Source organism: Mirounga leonina, unplaced genomic scaffold (assembly GCF_011800145.1).
Source record: "Mirounga leonina isolate KUSES-001 unplaced genomic scaffold, KU_Mleo_1.0 Mir_154, whole genome shotgun sequence".
NCBI classification, from domain to species: domain Eukaryota; kingdom Metazoa; phylum Chordata; class Mammalia; order Carnivora; family Phocidae; genus Mirounga; species Mirounga leonina.
The window spans coordinates 37,297,530-37,317,209 of record NW_023270389.1 but is presented as its reverse complement, the minus strand read 5'-3'; the positions used below and the strand labels follow the sequence as shown (position 1 = coordinate 37,317,209).

The window sequence follows — 19,680 nt, the reverse complement described above, 5'->3', positions numbered from 1 at the left end:
CCAGGACTTACTGCAGATTTGGACCAGCCTCGAAGGGCCAGGGCCAGTGGCTGCTGAGCCTTAGGCTTCTATGAGCCGCTTTCCTGGTTTCTCCCTCTTCAGAGGAGTCAGCACCGGACGACCCTGGATTCCCTACCTTCCCTCTGCCCTGGCCATTTGCCTGGAGTCGGAGCTCAGCCTTCCTATCCTTGGGTCCATGGCACATCGCTTCACACACGTGTGGAGGGCCAGGTCTGAGGGACTCTGCCAAGATCCCCCCGGCGCTCCCTTGTGGGAGAGGAGACTGAGACTGGCAGGGTGACGTCTTCACCCACTTCACTGACCCAACACTTTCCAGCACACCTTCACCTCTCTGGCCTCAGTTTGCCCATCTGCCAAGGAGTGGGAAATGAGCCCCATTCTCCCAACTGCAGAATAAAAACTTGGACAAGCTGAGGGTGCAAAAGGGCACATTACCCCATGGCCCCAGCAGTCCGCATACTTGAGCAAGCATTAGAAGCCCCTGGAGAGCTGTGAAGACACAAAGCACTTCTCCTCCCGCCCCCGCCCCCCCAACCCCCAGGGTTTCCCATTCAGTCAGGCTGGGGTGGGATCAGAGAATTTGCATTTCTCACACGTTTTCGGGTGATGCTGATGAGCTGGGCCAGGGACCACCCTTTGAGAACCACTGTTCTAAATCACACAGCTCCTGGACACTGCCCCACCTGTCCCCCAGAAGGGGCGAGAGTCGGTGCGTACAGAAGCCACCTCAGACTGGCTCTGGGAAGTTGGTAGCTTGAAATCAGCCAGGGTGGGAATATTTACACCTTGGAAATCAGCAAATGCTACAAATCAGAGCCTTTTCCCCAGATTGCTGATTGTTTGGTTTTGTTTTGTTTTTTGTTTGAGGGCGGGGGTGGGGGCTGCAGAGGGCAAGAATCTCAAGCAAACTCCCAGCTGCCAGGGCTTGAGCTCACGTCCCTCAGATCAGATGTGAATCAGAATCGAGTTGGATGCTTCACCTACTGAGCCACCCAGGCGCCCCCAGATTGCTGGGCTGGCTGGTAAACATTTGTTAGCCCACTGCTGGGTAAGAGGGTGGCCTTTCTCTTCCTTTGAGCCCTAAGACAGGTGTTGTGCCTCACAAACTGGACAGGAAAGCTCAACCAGAATTCTCCGCACCTCCATTTTCTTGTCTATAAATTGGAAACAATAACTGCACCTACCTCCCTGGGCCACAAGAATTAAGTAAGAGAATACACGTGAGTCACTTAGCGAAGTAACCAGCATAGAGTAAGTGCTCAAAGATATTAGCTATTGTCATTAAAATCCTTTGGATTATAGGAATCTGTATATTTTCTTCCTGTCAGATGATTAAGTTCTCTAGAACTATATAACCAGGAGAGGTGGAGAGCATGGCATACTGAGCTTAACAGCTTTGGGGTATCTGTTTGTACACAGTCTTCCAGGGGCTGCCGCAGTCCCTGGATTTGTACACGTGACACCCCTGGCCATAGCAGCTTACACTGGATTCCCTGGGGCTCTGAGTCTCTCTCCTGAGAATTTGGAACTGGAACCCAGAGCCAGCCTATAACTCACCACCTGCACGGCTGTGGGGCAAGCAGGCTCTGCCAGCAGCCAAAGGGACAAGGAAGGGCTGCAAAGACAAGAGATGACATAGATGGGCAGAGGCCGACATAGGACGGAAGAGCTCTCATTGAGAAGACCCCACTTCTGAATCAGGACTCCTCTGAAAGATCTCTTGTTGTCCTGCCCTGGACCTGCATCTTCACAACCAGTGTCCCTTTCAGCTTAAGCAAGTCAGGTTGGTTACTTCCATTAGTTACAACCTGAGGGCCTCAGCTTATCCACTTACTGCCCTCTGTGGACACCCCCACCGCCCTATTTCCCCCGGCACACACACGGGTTCCAGTGTCGGCCCGGCCTGGCTCCCTGTGGGCCTGGGTGGATCTCTAGGCCTCTCTTCTTCAGCGTATTCATCAAACATGAATTTGGACAAGAGCGAGCCTCCTGAATTTTCCCCATTATGTGAATAGAAATGAATATCCCAACATTATCATCTCTCCCTGGATAAGGCCCTTCCTCAACCCCCCATGGGCCTTGGAGTCCAGTCTCCTCTCATGGACTGGGGTGCTGCCTGAGTCTCCCCCTGCCTCTCTCCCCTCCTTGTTCATTCATTTCTAAGCCATGCCGACCTGCTGGAGTTCCCCTGAGAACCCCTGTTCTGGCTTCTCTCTGTGTAGAATAGAATTTCCCCAAGCCTGTAGCCCACCACCAACCTTTCTCCAGGCCTCCCTTCCCTTGAACATTGTCTGCCCTGGCTCACCCTCCCCGACACAGCCCTGGCTGCCCCCACTGTGTCTGGCAGCCGGGACATCTCCCTGTTACCACAGCACATCGCAGTGGCCTGCCTATTTACCACTTCCTCTGCTGCACCCCCAGACCCCCAGGCCCACGCACCACGTGTCTGCCCCCCGTGTTTCCCCAGGACCCACACTGTAAGTCCTCCATGGATGGTTCCATACGTGCTGTGGCCTGCGGAAAGTGGGCTCCAGAGGACCCCAACACCCGCTGACTCCAGGGACCATAGTCATGGCCGGTTTCCTAGAGGGAAGAAAGAGAGAGGACAGGGGAAGCAGCCCCCAGCTAGGTCAGGTAGAGTTTACTGAGGAGTTCGTGCCTAGGTGATTGGAAAGGGAGCTCCATCGGAGGAGGAGGAGGGGAGTGCGGGAATGATGAGCTTGGCAGGAAAGAGATCATATGAGGGGCAGGGAATGAAGGTGCAGAAACTGGAGGGGACGTAAGGGAGCGAAAGAGAAAAATGAACCCTGGACATTGACCCTGAGCTCTTCCTGGACCCCAGGTTCCTGCCATACTTTTTCCCAGGAGGCACAGGGCTCCGAGTGCTCATGGACCTGCCTGTGGTCAGGCCACATGGTGGACACATGCCTGACCTGACGGAAGTCCTGGGTGGCCTGACCTAAAGGAAGCTGTTTGGCAAGGTTAAGTCAAATAAAATTCTCCAGCGATTCTCTTACTGTAATCAGCTTGATAAAGCTCCTCTCCAAAGCCTGCCATGCTGGGAGGCTCCCTGGGGAGGGAGTGGTCTCAGTGCCCAGTGCCAAGAGGGACGTGATAAGGCCCTCGCATTCACACACCCCTTGCCCCAGCTCCAGGGAGGCTGCTCTGCGAGGCCACGCAGAAGAACCCGCGCTTCACCTCCCCTGGGCACAGGGCCTGGGTCATGAAAGCATCACTGCAGTGCTCCAACTCATGGATGTCGTTCCTCAGTCACCACTTAGTAGGGCTACAGTTCTTCCCACAGGGTGGCCATCCTAATTTCTCTAAGCTTCAGAGAACCCTCCTAATAAGCCAAATGGAATGAGGAAGTTGGGCTTTTGGCCCGTCAGTTTTCAGTCCAGAAGTGTATGGCATGAGGCCTCCTGCAACCTGTGACAGATTTTCAGAGTTGCCCAAGAAAGATTTTACCAGATAGGTGACCCTGTGAAAATCGTGTGCCCAACAAGCAGCTAAGAGAATTCAGAGAAAGCCTACACTCTCCAGCCTCCCCCAACGATATAAAAAACAGTTTTATTCCTAAGAAGCTTATAATTGAGGTGGGGAAAGAAAATTAGTGTGCATTTTTTAAGGTGCCGAGAATAATTAAATATTAAATGGTGTGATGCTTGCCGGTTGCAACAGGACTGTAATGTGGCTCAGGGAGTCAGTTCTGCGTCAGAGAATTCCCGAGAAGGGGGAGACCAGAGCCACAGATTTGGATCAGTGGAGAAAAGCAGGGAGGGGTTCCGGAGAAGGAGAACTGCATGAGTGATTACCTGCAGAGTATGCAGGACAGGCGGGGCTGGACGAACCAGGTTGTGTGTTAAATGCAGGAAGATACGATTGGAGAGAGGGAGGGGGGTGTCGGGAGGGGAAGACGGGGCAGTTATGAAGTCTCTGCATTTGGGATGATGGAAATGATGGAAGGAAGGATGGCAAGGGAGGAGGAAGCATCTGAGGGCTGGCAAGGAGGGAGCTGAGGAAGTTTCTAGCAATTGCTGGTCACCAGCAGACACAGGAAGCTGTGTTTCTTTATGGGGTGGCTGACTTGAGAGGTGAGGGGACCCCTCTTCCCTCCGGGGCCTGTGCCCTTCTGCAGCTGCACAAACTCCATGAGCCCCATGATCAGAGAGTGAGCACATGGGCCACACTCCCCTGTGTGCCTGAAGTCCCAGCCTGTGACAGGCCCCAGGGAACCACCACAGGGCTTTGCACAGAGAATGGCGGATCCAACACTTGGACAAACATTGGGGGCAGCTACTAGGTACAAAGCAGCATGGGGAAATGGAAATAAGTGACTGAGACCCATAGTCTAGGGGAAGAAACATGGATGGAAGGACGGCACTGATGGTGGTGCATTGGGGACACCCAGCCCTGTGCCCCTCATCAAGGCCACCTGGCCCTTCCCTGAGCAGGTCACAAGCCAGCAGCCTCTGTGCCTGAGCTCCGGTCGCTCTCCCAGAGGGAGGCTGCGGAGAGAGGTGGGGAGGTTGAGGCAGATGCTGAGCGCCAGGTAGGAAGAGGTCAGGAGGAGGATGGGCTTGGAGGGTGGGTCCTGGGTTTGGGCGGCGTTCCCGGAGCACCTGGCTTGAGCTACAGGGATTTAGGAGGCCAAGAGGAATCAGACAGCGTTAGCACCAGCGGATCGCAGGCCAGGAGAGGAGGCGGGAAACAAGACTTTCTGCTCAGGATGGAAAGTGCTGGAGTCATGTGGGTGCACAGAGGAGGTAGTGATGAACTCTGCCCTGGACCTGGGGTGTGGGTTGGGGCTGGGAAGACATCTGAGTGGGGCTTGGGGCCTTGGGGAAGGGTGGGGTTCCCTGAGTTGGGGGGAGCGGGGGTCTCAGGCAGAGGAGTCACCACGAAGAATGGGGCAGTGCTTTTAAAGGCCAAGAAACAGACTAGCAGGCTGGTGTGGTGTGTGTGCATGTGCACGTGTGTGTGCGTGTGTGGGGGGGGTGGGGGGGAGAGAGAGAGAGAGAGAGAGAGCACATTGGGAGGTGAGGCTGGAAAGGAGGATATCTCCATATCCTGACCATTGCCAATGTCTGGTGAAGGAGATTCACCAGACATTGGCAATGGTCAGGATATGGAGAATGGCTGGAATAATGGGATAATGTTGGTGCTTTAGGGAAGAGGCAGGGTTGGGCAGGGGGTCGGCGGGGATGAGTTTGGATGTGAACCTGTTCAATCTTAGGGGAGGGTGGAACATCGTTGTCAAGCTGTCTGAGCCGAGCACCCTACACGGAGGGGGCCCAGTGAGCCTTGAACCAGTGATGGGGAGGACAGGAGGACTGGAAAGCCACAGCCCGAGAAGGCACAGGTGCCTGAGCCTGGACTAGGATCCGGTCCCCTCGCCCCAGCAGTCATCCGTGACCCCTCATGTATAAGCGAATGAGCATGGCCCCACACTCAGGGTTTGTTGGGAATGGAGAGTTCTGGTTCATTTCACTGAACCCCATCTCCTCCCAGAAGCCCCCTCCCCAGCCCCCTTTCTCACTGTTTCCTGGTGGTTTCTGATGTGCCCTGGGACCTGACAACCCTGTCTAGCCCTGTCTAGGAGTTCTCTGAGCACGGGGCCAGTGTCTCCCTCCTTCAGGTTCCCCACAGTCCGGGACGGGGCCCGTGCATGTAGTGTGGGGGCATATCGTGTGATAGTCTGCCAAGCGGACAGGGGTGCTTGAGATCAGACTGCTTCCAGCAGGAATTTGGGCCAGATCCCATGGGCACACAGACGTGTGACCTCCTGGACTTCCTGGTTCGGACAAGGTCATTCAATCCAGATGGTCGTGTAATTGCCCCTGACTATTTACCTGATCTGTTCCAAGTAGGTGAGATGCCTGGGATTCGGGGTGAAGGGGCAGGAAAGGGTTGTTTTTATCAGGACCTACTCCGCCCACCCATCCCAGAGGCTCCACATTATCAAATGTTTTCCAGTTCCTATAGTAACCAGATCACAGAGCCAGGATGTGTTATTATTTGGGGAGAAAAGGGAAGGGCCGCGGAGTGAGGACTGACGTCCATCCACCGTCCATCAGCCAGGCAGCTGAGTCACCGGCCACGGTTCATGGAGTCAACTTCCCTGTGGTCTGAGGCTCCCACTGGCCCTCCCTCTGACAAGAGGCTGGTCCCAGGACCACGTCTGTCAGCAAGCACAGATGACAGGGCACCCCGCCCTCAGCATTGCAGGTGGCTAGCAGGGTGGGGAGGGAAGTTACTGAAGGGGGCGCAGGCCTGCCTTTAGGGAGTGAGAGCTTATGGGGAGGGAGAACATTCTATCCTTCCAGAGAACACATGTATATTCATAGACAGCTTCTAGGGCCACCCAGCAACTGGCTTATGACCTGGAAAAAGTCACCTGCCCTATCTGAGCCTCAGTCTCCTTTTGTACAAAATGGGGAAACTGGTACTATCTCATCAGCTTGTTGTAGGAGAGGAACGATTGTGCCAATAAGACGCTCAGCATCCTACCCCACTTCCTACAAAGCACTCAAAAGAAATAGCATTTACAGTTATTGCTGGTTGGCTAGACGCTGACCACACATCTCTGGACCACTTGGAAGATGAAGCAGAGGGAGGTTCTACTGCTCCCCAAACACACGTGCTGGCTACCTGTTGAGCAGCCATGGGAGGCCACGGTGGACACAGCCACCCCCAGCCACGGCCACCAGGAATTGAAGTAAGAAGCTTCAGTTGTCAGATGTAGAAGGAACAGAACAAGAAAGTTAATGGGTCAGCCAGAGGGCGTGGGTCGGCCAGAGAGTGGGGACAAAGGAGAGGCGGTGAGACAGACATCCCAGAGAGCAGGTGCTCAGGCCGCCCAAGTGTGTTCCGACGCCTAAGGCCTCCCTTGCTCTCGGGCCAAATCCCTTCTGATGATAGTCTGGCTTTCTGGAGAGACTTCCCCACCAAAGAAAGGGTGCTGATGGGTGGACGTGGTTCATCAGCCCACTCGTGGCTGTATCCTCACTGTGAGTGGCTGAGTCAGCACTGGGGTTCACACTCGTGTTGTAGTGAGTCACCCCTGAACACATCCATCCCGCAGGCTTCCGACGAACTCGGGTTTCGAGCCTGCAAAGTGGAAACCCAGCATCGGAATGTGGAGACCACAGAAAGGAACTACCTCCATAGGGGAGTCTAGCCTTTGCCAAGGGGAGTCCCACATGACACCCATTCTGCAGTCACCTGATGCCCCCCATGGCATGTTCCATGCTGACTTCTGCTGGACACTGCGTCCTGGACAGCCAAGAGCTGTCCCACTGGGCTGGTCCTAAGCAATGCTTTTCAAACCATGGGGGTGGGGTGGGAAGGGGGAGACCCAGAAGTGGGCCATGGAATTAGTTTAGTAGGTGGGATGAGCATTTTTAACAATTAGAATAGAATCACACACATCAGAGTGTGTCACGGGGAGTAAGGGTGAATGTTACTTCCGAAGACTTTTGCATTTGTGTGTGTGTGTGTGTGTAGATACATATAATACACACACACACACACACACTACGGGGTACGGCAACAGAAAGATGGCACTTTCGAAGTGGGTCATTTAAAGGGCATTTATAAGAGGGACTATTTACAGCGATGTGGGCAGGCTGTAGGAAATCACAAGAGGTCGGGCAGAGCCAGGTCCAGGAACTGCAGAGCTTCGTTAGCGCCCCGAGGCTCGAGGCTTGAAGGAGGAAGGCACTTCTAGAACTTGGAGACGGAGAGATGTAGAGAGGGTGCAGACGGGAGCTGCGATCATCAGCCAGGGGCGTTGCCAGCCAGCCTGTGCTCACCTCCAGGGAATAAATACTTTTTCACTCCTCTCCCTCCTTCCACCTCCTGCCAGGGTTTCCCATTAGCCGAGCCCTGGGGAAGCCTGAAAGCCGGGGGCCACAGACGGGGGCCATGCGTGGAAACCGCCCGGGACCTAAGGTGCACACGGGAGGCGGCGTGAGAAGCGCGGTCCTTCTTACCGTGGGGCCCGGTGGATGAGGTTTTCAAAACCCTAGACGCGTGTGTCTGACACGGAGGTTGCCGCCAGGACGAAGCCAGATGTTTCGCGCGGCCCCGGGTCAGGGTCAGCGCCCCTGGGGAGGGCTCGGGGCGGCCGTGCCAAGGCCGGGAGGAGACAGCTGTGCTGCGATCGTTCACAGCACATTCCAGCGGCTGGAGAAACCACCTTGGCCCACATGGCCGACGTGGGCCTGCGCGCCGCCGTCCGCGGGGTCCACGGGCTGGGAGCTAAGGTCAGGGGAGGGGGGGCAGGGACGGAGAGGGACGATGTGGGGAGAGAGGAACAAGGGGGCCTGTGGTCGATTTCACCCCGCCAGGCAGTTGCCTCAGCTGGTCAGGGACAAAGGGCGGAGTGCTATTTCTAGCTCCCGGTGGAGCTTTCCACACACTTGTGGTCGGCTCGCGCGTCGCTGGGCTATGTGGGGTTGTGCTGGCCCCCCACAGCCCCGTCTCTGGGCCTTGTTCCCACAGCCCACGCTGCTGCCGACCCCATGCTGGAGAAGTCACGCCTTCCCAGCCGAGTGCGAGCAGGCTCCACGGCCGAGCCTCCTGAGTCCACCGTGAGCCCCTCGGACACCCTCCTGCAGGTGCCCAATCCAGGACCGGGTGCGGAAAGACTGCCACACTCACTGAAAGCCAGGCCCAGTTCCCAGAAAAGAGACTCTTCCGGAAAGGAAATAATTTTCTCTAATGATTAAAAAAAAAAAGACAACAAGGGGGGTTCACAATAACAGAACTCTCGTTTTGCCCTTGCTGTTTCCTTGGGCGCTAGAGAGCAGCTCTGCCCTTCACAGACTTGGGTTCCTTCCCGCTTGCTCACCCACACTCGGGGCCGAGGTGTTTACTTAGGAGTTAATAAGGTGAAGAGCAGTTTTGCCCTTTGAACGTTTCTCTTCCTTCAGAATCTCTTCATTTCTCTCGGCCACGTTCTTATCACCGGTAAGGGCTGGGACAGAGTCTCAAGGACACGGCTGAAGGTGGCTCCTGGACCATGTCCTCTCCAGCCCAAACCAGCAGGCCTTGGGCTGGACCCTGGTGTTCAATCCTAAAGACGTCCCTCGGAAATATCTTGCCAGGGTCATATTTTCTTAAGCCAACCAAACACAAAATGATTGCTTTACTATTGTATCAGTCTTAACCGAGTCATGATTAAACTGTAAGGTAGAGGAAAAAGAAAGTCCAAGAGGGTCAGTGTCTCCCCACATTCTGTGCTCATCAGCTTCAACCCCCGCACCTGTGGAGGCCAGAGTGCCGGCGGCAAAGCCTGGTTAGCGTCTCTTTACTGCTCTGCTTTCCTCTTCACTGTTCTGCCAAGACCTGCGTGGTGTTAACTCCCTCTCTGCACCTTGCACTTCCGGCCATGTGAGGTCGGTGTGGCTGGCGCTCTGTCTTCCTCAGTGACTTGGGAGACTTCTTGGAGGGCAGCGGCTCTGCCTTATGTTGGCCCCATCGTCTGCAGCGGGACCTGCGCTGTCAGACGGGCTCCACACACGTGTATGGGGCGAAAGAATGACTGAAACTTTCACTACACCTAAGTTTTTCAATGTGGAAAAAAAACATGAAGAGCTAGCCACGACTTTCAAAACTTTTGTGCTTTTGGCAGCAAAAATCTTGATTGCAAAAAAATCTAACCTAAGCCCCAAAGTAAATAAAAGAAAAGCAGCACACCTAAGAAGGTTGCCAGGTTTAGCAAGTAAAAATATGGGACCTCCAGTTAAGTTTGAATTTCAGAAAAATAAATAATTTTTAAAGTATAAGTATATCCCAAAACTGCATGGGACATACTTACGCTAAAAAAATTATTATTATTTTTTTGTTTATCTGATATTCAAATTTAACTGAGTATCCTGTATTTTAACTGGTGGCTCTCTACTCCGGCCTGTACCCACATGGGACCCCACGGGCTCCCCGGGGCTGTGCAGTCCTGTTTATGAGCCACTGTTTTAGGAAAAGCTATGACACTCATATTGTTTTCCTTCTCCCATCTCTGGAGCTGCTCTCCTAAGCAGGACCAAGGCCTCCTCCCCCAGCAACCGTGCCTGGATCATGGGTGTCCATGTGGGCCCCAGGCAGTGAGGAAAGGCTGTTGCTAAAAATGGGTCAAAATAACTTGATTAGCAGCCACATTGATGACTAACAGCCATGCCTGTTCACCCAACCATTTTAAGTCCTACATAGGTTACTTCACCCCTTGTTTTCTTTTTTTTTAAAAAGATCTGATTTACTTATTTGAGAGAGACAGATAGCAAGAGAGCACAAGCTGGGTGGAGTGGTACAGGGAGAGGGAGAAGCAGGCTCCCTGCTCAGGGAACAGGGGCTTGTGCGGACTCGATCCCAGGGCCCCGGGATCATGACCTGAGCTGAAGGCAGATGGGTAACGACTGAGCCACCCAGGCGCCCCCACACCCTGTTTTCACTGAAACCTTGACTCTTGCTGACAGACTGTTCTGTCTGTTCTGTGAAGGAGATGGAGCCGCGTTGTTGTGCTCTTTCCTTCCTGCTTCCCAGCTCCATCCTGCTGGGCGAACAGAGGAGCATCCACACCCAAGCCAGTCAGCGTGGTTCTGCTGGGTGGGTGCTGGTGGTTTCTGTGGAACCAACGCAGAGATGGTAAAGCAAATGCACACCTCTCTCTTTTTACTCCCCCTGAAAAAAGCAGTGAAGGGGCTCCTTCGAGAATCAAGTGAACCCCTGAATGTCTTCCAGATGAGTTCATTTTGGTTTTTTTGTTTTTGTTTTTTAAGATTTTATTTATTTATTTGTCAGAGAGAGAGAGAGAGAGCATGAGCAGGGGGGAGCGGCAGAGGCAGAGGGAGAAGCAGGCTTCCTGCTGAGCAGGGAGCCCGATGCGGGGCTCGATCCCAGGACCCTGGAATCATGACCTGAGCTGAAAGCAGACGCTTACCCGACTGAGCCCCCCCGGCATCCCCAGATAAGTTCATTTTGGAGAAGGAGCAGGTAAATCTCAGTAGACAATGTCTGTTGATTTTTGCCTGCCCACATTAGAGCTCCCTTCCCAATTGGGGTGTCCACCGGTGTGTGGTCTTAGGGAGGGGCAGACAGGCCTCTAGGCCTGTGTGTGACCCAGGCTCAGCCCACGAGGTGCTCCTGCTCTGGGCTTGGACCTCAAGGGACAGACAGGCGGCTAGAGGCGATGTGTAGCCGTGGCGGTGAGGTCAGGAGTCAGCCGTCCACAGCACTGGGCACGGCACCTGCACTGGCGTCCTGGCCAGCCTGAGTGTCTGTGACTGGGCTCTCAGCTGCCAGACTTCCCCTCAGGGTGCTCGGCCCATTCCCCTGAACCAGGTTTGCCGGGCTTCTAGTCAGTTCTCTGAGTCACCCGATATCCTTTCCCGTCAGCTCATTAACTGGGCTGAGTTCCTGCTGTTTGCACAAGAGCACTCTAAGGTAGGTCGTCAGGCCTCACCCTCACCCTCACCGCTCCCTGTCCTGGGTGCCCTGGCGAGTGTGGAGACCCAGTCAGAGATGTGATGACTCTGTGCTAAAGGATGTCACCAGGATCTTCCTCTGGAGCTCCCTGGTCCCACATTTCCCCAAACTGTAGTGCTTTCTGAAACACAGAGGTTCGGGACCTTCTGGGGAGCCTCATACAGGACTGCACTCCCCGCCATGGTGGAGTCGGTGGCCAAAGCCAGGCAAGCAGCAGTGATGAGTGTCACTTCAGGCTGGAAGTGGTGTGAAAAGCCAGCTCGTAATTCACCACGTTCCCCCTCTCTGCCCCCATCACAGAGGTCAGACACACTCCAGATGGTGGCCGCCCCGTCAGCCTGGAACCTGTGATGAGGACGTCATGCGAGAGTTCCTCACTAACCCAAGGTGATCATTTGAAATGAGCAAGCAAGCAGGAAACTTTCCTTCTGTCAAGTCAGGAGAGGTTGGGGTTGTTACTGTAGCAGAACCTATGGGATCCTGACTGATACACAGGCCCTGTCCCAGACCTCCTTGATCTGAATCACCATGGGACCTGGGCTGAGGCGTTTTCCAAGTCCCATGGACACACTTGTGATTTTGGTGATCTGCCAGGTTTGGGAGCCCCCCATGTGTTCCACACAAATTCTGAGGACGGGCTCTGACCAGCCTCATAATGGAGACTGCCGTGGGTTGGATGGTGGGCTGGAGAGCACAGCCTGGAGACCCAAGCTGACATTCCTTCATAGCGATGCAGATTATAAAGCCGAATGGTAATTTGAAAAATTGTCTACAATTTCAAAATAAGCCAAAATTGTTAAACTCAAGTTTGTATCAATTCTCTGAACACAGCCACAAATACACACGCACATACACACACATACACACACACACAGAATAAGAGAGAGCAAAACATAAGAAAATCATGGAATGGACTTACGAATTATTTTTCTTTCATTTTTCATCGTTATTGAAGTGGCAACACTTCAATAAACAAAGGAAACTCCAAATGAGATGTTTGGAGTTAATATGGAAACAATAGGAGCTCCTGAATGTTCTTGAGGAAGGGTGGGATGCGGTGGAAAAAAGGGAAGATGATAAAAATACTAGTTAAGGAAGGAAGCTGGGGCAGGCCTGTGCATAAAGGACAAAGGTGGGCGGCAGAGGCCAGGAGCCCCGCAAAGGGGCTGTGTGACGTTCCAGGAGGTATGGCAAAGCCCCAGCATTGAGGCGCGTAGGGATAGAAGGAGAGCAGGGTCAGCCTTTGGTGACCCCAGCGCTCAGCAGCCTCAGGCTGCGGCCAGGCCTGACACGCGTCTGCACTGCACTGCCCTCCAGTGGCCGGAGCCGGGAAGCCAGTCAAGCCTGTGGGGCTGCTCGCAGGAACGGTCAAGGTGAGACAATTGTGGGAGCCCGGAGCTCCTGGGACTACAGAGGCGGGGAAAGCTTCCGAGAGCACACGGTGCTTCCACACAGCATTGCAATTCTCTACAATGGGGCCAGCCTGCCGGCAAGGCCGTAACCTGCCAGGCACGCGGAATTGTGTGGACAAAGGCGTGAAAGCTTGAGGCTGTATTGAGCAATCAGGAGGCAAGGCGTGCGTTAACACCAGCGGGAGCGCAGGGTGCTTAGGGCTGGGGAAAGGTGCAGCGGAAGAGGTGAGCTGAGGCTATGCGGTGAAGGGACTTCGAAATGCATCCTAGGCCCTGGGACGCCAGCCAAGGGTTTAAGCAGGGGTGTCATATAGGGAGGAAGGAAGGTAACATGATCACATTTGCACTTTAAAAAGATCATTCTAGCAAAAGTGTGGAATATGGAATATGGATCGCGCCGGTGGGTGAGATCATGACCTGAGCCAAAGGCAGACGCTTAACCGACTGAGCCACCCAGGCACCCTGAATGAATCCCAATTAAATATTGACTTTGGAGGGGCACCTCTGCCTTCTCCCCTGGAACCTCCTCCCCTGTCTGCTCAGAGTCCCAGTGTTTGTCACAGTGTCTGTGTTTCCCAAAGATCCAAGGGTGTAGAGTCCCTGCTAGGACTAACGGGAGGGCAGAGCCTCTGGTCTGGGGACATTGCTATCCCAAGGGGACTCAAGACAGACAAACTCTCCAGTCTGTTCCTTTTTCTTGCTGTCAGTATGGTCAGCTAGTTTTTTTGTGAGTTGCCACCCATTAGGGGTCATGAAAACAATCATCTCAAATTGCATTTTATTTAAATGAAATGGAATAAAATTAAAAATATCAGGTGCGTTTCATGTAGTATGGCTAAAGAGTGTTTCAGGGACATTTGTTTTCATTGGGTGCACCTGTGGGTGTGTGTGGGCACTTGGCTGTGAATGGAAATGTTTCTTACCATGAGTCCAATCAGAAAGATTAAAGAGCCACATGTCTAAATGTTTCCCCTTCTGCCTTTGCAACACTTATTTGCAGCAGTTTTGCAACCTATGTTTTGCACAAGATAACGTGAAAGGGAGTTTCAATCTACTTGTCTACACTGCCCGTGAGGGAACAGAGGAGCCCACCCAGATGATGACCTGGCTCACATTCCACTGACCTGCTTAACGTAAGCACTTAAACCCTGAGGCCTGTCCTGGAATTAAATTGTTTGAATTAACATACCTTGTTGGAAGCCAAACTAAGCTATATTTTCCTAGTGGATATTTGTCACTAAAATCCTACTATAAAATACATATTTTAAAAACCCAGTTTATGAATTTGCCATTTATTCTTCCCTGCTCCTCACCAGCCAGTCCTGGCATAATATACTGGACTTCCTCCTCCTCATATCCCAGGTATGAATGCTCGAATGTTCGGGTGTGTGGATGGGAGGGTGGTGTGGCCTGGTCTGGCTGCTCCCAGGAGGCCCCTCCCACTGCCCCCCTGCCCCCACTAGCAAGACCCCGGAGAGCCTCCCAGACCCTGGGATCCCAGGGATTCCTCGTACTGAAGCTAGATAAATGCTCACACATCTGTAACACATTCTGCTTTCCTCCACAAACCTGATACTCCTGAGCCACCTTCTGGGCAGGGTGGATTATATCTTTGTTCTCATTTTTTTCTAGAAGCAGATCTTACAGAAGTTAGGGAGAGTGGAACGCGAACTCAGACAGCCTGGATTCTCATCCCAGATCTTCCCCTTATGAAATAATGCCTTTGGGCAAGTTGTTGAACCAATTCAAGCTGCCGCCGCCTCATCAGTAACAGGAAGGATGATAATAACATCTGTGTGGGCAGGTGACTCTGAGGAACAAATGAAGTGATACAGGTAAGGCATGTTAGCCCCATACCGAGCATACAGTAAGTGCTCACTGTGTATCACCTGCCATTATCACAGTGGTTATGATTATTACAACGTATTATTATTATGATACTCTGGGCAGCCCCTGAGCGGCCAGAGGTGTGAGGGCCACACGGGCCCCTCCTGGTTAACCCCAACGTCCATTTCTCCATCACTCCACTGCCTTCCCCCACTATCAGGCCTCTGGCTTCCCCCGGAGCTCTTGGTCCTGCCCATTGTCTCACCTCTTCATGGCCACCACCTGCCTCTCAGCTTCACTCCCTCCATTCCAAGGCTGGCTTTGAGGGACGCTGGATCCGCAGTCCTTGCTGCAGTCTGAGCAAGAGAATGTGCGGTACAGCATGAGAGGCCCCGGGGTCCTGTCAGGAGGCATGGCTGTTTGTTTCAAGTAAATTAGAATGGGCAGGAGGGAGGGTCCTGGCAGTCAGGCCGGGCCCAGGGCCTGAGGCGTGTGACAGTGGAACCTCCCTGCTGGTGGAGAAGCAGGCAGAAGGAACTTGGACTGGGGGTGGGGAGGGGCTGGAACTGGAGGCAGACAACCCAGGACCATCTCCTGCGGGGCTCAGGGGAGCCTGGAGGGGCCACGGGACACACAGCGGGAGCAGGGCCTCAGATCAGGGGAAACTGAGGTCAATACCCAGACACATGGACTGGGCCGGTATCGTTTTCGTGGGAAAAGGTTAGGATGCACACCCAGGTGATTGAAAGGTTGCCACCCCTGGAGTCCACATGGGGGCAGTCTGTGAGCATGTGCCGAAAGATAGGGTACAGAGATGGATTGGCTGCCCTGGTCAACCTGGATTCACTCTCCCAGGGGAGCTAAGTGGGGAGGGGCTGCTGGCCGCCTGGGGCTTCCTGCCTCCAGACTAGATGGATCCAGCAGGAACAACGTCAGAGCTGGCTCTGCTAGAGGGAAGCCGGGGAGGCCGAGGCATGGGAAATGGGTCTGGGGTCTTGAGGAAATACTGTGCTATTTAGGGTCATGTGTCCCCTGAGCCTTCTTTAACTCTTCCATAACGTGGGAAAGGTGATGATCCCCGTACGCGAGTTCTTAGGTGTGTAGTGAGATGAATATAAGAAGTAGTTTGGAACAGCTAAACTCATGTTCTTATGTTGTCATTACTGTCCCTGGTGTGAGTACACAACCTCTTCTCATGCTAAGGACTTTACTAAAATTCATTTTAGTAAAGTAAAATCATAGTAAAACTGATACAACTAGTTGGGGAATCCACAGAGTTTCCTGAAATCAGAGAATGCTTCTGAGCAGGAATGGCACTGAGGATTAGCCCAGTCTTGGCAAGAGTGAGCATCTGTGTGGGAGGTGAGGGAAGAGAGCTGTCTTGGTTCAAAACTGGTGACAAAACAGGGCTTTGAATGTTCCTGAACTAGGTGCCTGCCCACCTCAGTGCTGGGCCGATGTTCAGGTGTGCCGCCATGATTGGGGGCCCCAGCCTGAGACCTCCCTGCTCTGAGCCAACCCTGAGAGTGTCTGGAGAAGGCCTTTGGTCAACAAGGGTGGAGTAAGTTAGGTCGTGGAGCAGGGGGGCTGGTTCAGCACTATCCTGAACCAGCCTAAATGAGCCACAGCAGGGGAACGGGCATCGGGCCGGCACTTCCTTATATTTGAAGAGATTGGGGGATTTGCAGTTTCATACACACTCAGGCCTTTCATCCTCTCAACAAATCAGTCCAATTATTATCCCTTTTTTAACTGAATAGAAAAACAGGACTCAGAGTGATTTGCCTAAGGGCACTCGGCAAGCTCATGGCCAGGTTAGGCCTAGAACCCAAATGCTGGCGTTTGGAGGCACAATGTCCCAGGACTGGGGCGGGAGCCAGGATCAGACCCAGGCTATGGCCAATAGCTCTAAGGACCAGAAACTGGCAGTTCTGGGCCTGAGGACACATGGCCAGTGTCTCAATGGATGAAAACAGTGTCTGGTCATAGCTTATAGGAGATAGGTCCTTTCCTTTTTACAGTGTTCTGTATTGATCAGAATTTTTGCCTAAACAAGTTTTATATTCATAATCAGACAAAATAATCTCATTTTTCTGGGGGTGGGGTGGGTGGAGATCTGTACGCAACCACACTGGGGGCCTGTGCACTCCCAACAAATGCTCTCATGGGCAGGTCTCTGGTCTCATGATACCTGAGCCCCCCAGTACTCCTCTCCTAGTGATGGTTTCGGGAATTCCAACTTGCACTTTTCTTGGCTCAGGCTGCTTTCTTGCAAACACAGCTGCCCTCCCCTGTCCTTCAAGGGTTTTCCAGCAACCCTCTGCGCTCAGTTCCTTGGCAGAAGACTGGGGGATCACATGGCTGAGTGAGTGGCATTTTCTGAATCATGGAATGGAAAGAAACACTATACAGAAAAGCTGCACACAGGGCTCCTGTGTTGAGCCTGGATGACGACACAGTGCGGGAAGTGATTCATCCCAGCCCGCCTGGCGTGTGTGCTGGTCAGCAGATGGAGTGCAGTTCAGTGCTCGCCTTCTGCGGGGACCAATGGGGCTTCTCAGCCACAGGGCAGCCCCGGGTGCCTCCCACGCACACCAGCGCCCGGGGCCACCAGAGGCAGCTCGGCAGGTGTCTGGGGAGGTCACAGACAATAGGACAGAAGGTGAAAATGATGGAATATCCAGGTTAGGGGAATCAGAGAAAGGAACTAGGCAGACAGATGTGGGGAGAATATGGTCAGGCTCTCCTGAAAACCAGGAAACAGGCTCCGACTTCTCCATTCCACATCCAGAAGCACAGCCTAGCGCCCAGCACGCACAGGAGACATGTGCTCACCAATGCCAGAATGGACTTAATAAATAATTAACACGCTCATGGAGCCTTTACGGAGTCCAGGCATGGTCTAAGTCCTTGACGTGTGCTATCCCACTTCATCCTCCCAACAGCCCTCTGAAAACATCAGTGAACCCAATCTTGCAGATGAGGAAATTCTGCACAGAAACATGAAATAGCTTGCCCGAGGTCATGCAACCACTAAGGAGAAGTCTCACCTACAGCATCCTGTCCCAAGTCTGTGTGCAGAGGTCCTCTTCTTGGCCAGACACTGCTCTTCACATACATGATCGGATTTAACCTGCACAACAACAATACAAAGAAGGTATTGTTCCCATTTTAAAAATGGGAAAACTGAGGCTCAGAGAGGTTAAGTTGTTGCCCAAAGTCACACAGCTGGTAAGTGATGAAGTGGGGCTCACCCATGTCTGCCTGACTCCAAAGCCCATGATCTGTTTCATGACATTTGTGTTCTCCTCATCTTTTGGGACAGTGTCCCTCTTTTCTGAGTCCTCGGCCTGCCCACCCATGGTTTATATTGGTTAAATCTTGACTCAGTAGTAGGAACCTCTTGGTTGTTCCACACAAGGGCCTCCCTTGTTGGAGAGGGAGGAGAGAGGTGATGCCCCAGAGCTAAAGGGACAGTGTCCCCAGGGTGGACTTGGAGGGTTCTGTGCACGTGGGGAGGGATGAGGGAAGTGAGGCAGAGCTGGCTTGGCAGCAGGTCCAGTGGGTCTCCCCTGGCTCTGTATCAAAATCCCCTTTGAGAAAACAGAGGCTAGGAATGGTAGAGATCTGGGTGGCAGTGTGGGGGTGACTCCAAGGGGCAGCTAGGGCTGAGAAGTGCTCATTGCATCTACTACTATTCTTTACCCCGTGGACCACCTCTCTGTGGGGTCAGCCAGGAACTAGCAGGTTCATATGGGATCTGAATCTTCCAGGCCACAAGCCACAGAGATATATCATATATAGATGCTATTGCTTTTGTTGTTACTTAAAGTTGATGTCTTTAAGCAAGGTGTGTATTCTCCAGTTTGCCACGGGGCCCCACCATTCCCCATTGCCTGATACACTTGCACTCACTTTGGCAAGTTACGGTGTTACTGCAGCTCCTGATAACACTGGAGTTTGAGGCCCTGAAGATGTAAAGTAATCTAGCGTCCGCATTTCACCTGGAAAAAAATATATACTTGTGCTTCCTAGACCAAAATGAGGACCCCGTGGCCCCTTGAAGTTACAGTCACTGGGCAAATCTGTAAAGCTAACTCTGAAGCAAATAATAACTTATAAAATAACTTAAACCCACATCGAAGTGAACTGGCTTGAGATTACCATTTGCTTTGGGTCATCTCCATCACTGATGCCCACACTCACAGAAAACCAAGCCCTGAGCTCATTGTCTCTCATGCTTGGGGTTAGAGTTGGGGCTGTCACGAGGAAATACACATCAACTGACACACCCACAGGTTTAAGGACGTGTCAGTTCACATCCTTGGTTTTCCCAAGTTAGGGATCATTGGGCCTGGCTTCAAAGTGGCCAGAGGCCATTGGTGGGAGGGAGGAGAATCTTCCTTCTCACTGTATATTTCTTGTTCACATTGTTCTTCCCTGCAAACATGAGTGACTTCTGTAATACAAAGATATTCCCAAGGTGCCTGTGGGCAGGGCAGGCCTGGGTGCACATGCAGCCTGGGACTCACTGTCCTCCTGACCCCTGGTTCCCCTTTGTCACATGCACAGGCTTTCTCTGGGTGGGCAAGTGAGAATGTGGGGTGGGTGAGGACAGGAGCAGACTATGGCAGGGCCGCATGTCCACAGCTCCCGTCCTGGGACCTGCAAACCTGTTACTTCACATTCCATTGGCAAGTCACTCTAACTGCCATGGGCCACTCCCGATGCACCACCGGCTTCCTTCCCCTCCACTGATGGAGGCGTTCTCCCCCGCTCCACTGATGGATGCGTTCTCCCCCGCCTCCACTGATGGAGGCGTTCTCCACCCCACCACTGATGGAGGCGTTCTCTACCTCACCACTGATGGAGAGGCGTTCTCCCCCGCTCCACTGATGGAGGCGTTCTCCACCCCTCCACTGATGGAGGCGTTCTC

At 53.2% G+C, this 19,680-nt stretch overlaps 1 long non-coding RNA gene across 4 annotated transcripts in view; it reads left to right on the top strand.

The window, feature by feature from the left end:
* LOC118014313 overlaps positions 1-19,680 on the top strand; it is a 113,442-nt gene that overhangs the window by 71,763 nt on the left and 21,999 nt on the right. Inside the window, exons 5-9 of one of the 4 annotated variants that reach the window (XR_004680257.1) lie at positions 8,527-8,642; positions 11,806-11,892; positions 13,918-14,050; positions 14,550-14,752; positions 17,690-19,661. This is a non-coding gene — a long non-coding RNA (uncharacterized LOC118014313). Of the gene's footprint in view, positions 1-8,526; positions 8,643-11,805; positions 11,893-13,917; positions 14,051-14,549; positions 14,753-17,047; positions 17,474-17,689; positions 19,662-19,680 lie in introns of those variants that run through there. The other 3 variants (XR_004680259.1, XR_004680256.1, XR_004680258.1) reach the window with 3 other exon arrangements.